This window comes from Suncus etruscus, chromosome 3 (assembly GCF_024139225.1).
Source record: "Suncus etruscus isolate mSunEtr1 chromosome 3, mSunEtr1.pri.cur, whole genome shotgun sequence".
Classification (NCBI taxonomy): Eukaryota; Metazoa; Chordata; class Mammalia; order Eulipotyphla; family Soricidae; genus Suncus; species Suncus etruscus.
The window spans coordinates 12,843,706-12,845,083 of NC_064850.1; positions in this window are offsets into that span (position 1 = coordinate 12,843,706).

The following is a 1,378-nucleotide window of genomic DNA, read 5'->3' on the forward strand; positions in this document are numbered from 1 at the left end:
TTATTCCATTAGTCTGAGTATCTGTTCTTATTCTAGTACCACACTATTTTGATTACTACAGCTTTATAGTATAGTTTGAAGTTGGGGAAAGAGAAACCTCCCATTTTCTGTTTTCCCTAGGATTTCTTTCACTATTTATGGTAGAGGGAGGATAATTACTTTACATACATTTGAACAGTGCTTGATCTATGTCTTTTTAATGTGTCATGGGTTATTTTTATGGGGAATTCATTGAGCCTGAATAGTGCTTTGATCAGTATTGGCAGTTGTTTGACTGTATTAATTCTTCCAATCCATGAATAGAGGATGTGTTTCATTTCCTCATGTCCACTTTCATTTCTTTTAGTAATGATTTATAATTTTCTTTGCATAAATCTTTCACTTCCTTTGTTAAACCTTTGTAAAAGGTGCTTGGTTTTCTGAAACATTGTGAATGAAAATGTTTTAAATTTATCTTTTATTTTATTATTTGCATATAGAAAATAATAGATATCTGCACATTAACTTGTAGCTTGTCATTTTACTGTATAAGTTTATTATTTGTAAGAGCTATTTTAAAATAAAAATGAATTAAAGACCTAAATTAAACCTGAATCTATAAATTATGTAAGGAAAACTATAGGTAGAAATTCATTGCACTGAATCTAGAGGCATCTACAATATTTCAGTGCCATTGGCCAACAAATGAAAGTAAAGATAAACAAATGGGACTACATCAAACTAAGAGGCTTCTGGGCCACAAAAGAAATAATGACCAGAATAAGACAAACCACAAAATGGGAAAACTTATTTGCCCATTGTTCCTCTAATAAGCAATTAGTATCCAAGCTATATAAGACACTGGTAGAATTTTACAAGAAAAATACAAAAAAATCCCATCAAAAAGTGGGGGAAGGATGAACAGGAGCTTTCTCAAAGAAGGCATACATATGGCTAAAAGAAAATTTCTGCATCTCTTACCACAAAGGAAATGCAAATCAAAACAAGATATCACCTTATAACAATGAGATTGGCACACACCACAGAGAACAATAAGAACCAGTGTTGGTGGACTGGAGAGAGAGCATAGCAGTAGGGTGTTTGCCTTGCACGCAGCTGACCCAGAATGGATGGTGGTTCGAATCCTTGCATCCCATACTATGGGATATGGGCTCCCCCTTACCCCCCACTTCCACTCCCCCGTGCCTGCCAGAAGTGATTACTGATCGCAGAGCCAGGAGTAAACCCTGAGCACCACTGGGTGTGACCCAAACCCCCCCCCAAAAAAAATAGTGTTGGTATAGATCAGGGGTCTTCAAACTTTTTAAAGTGGGGGCCGGACTACAGTCCCTTAGAGAGCTGGAGGGCCGGACTATATGAGCTACTAATTCCTACTCAC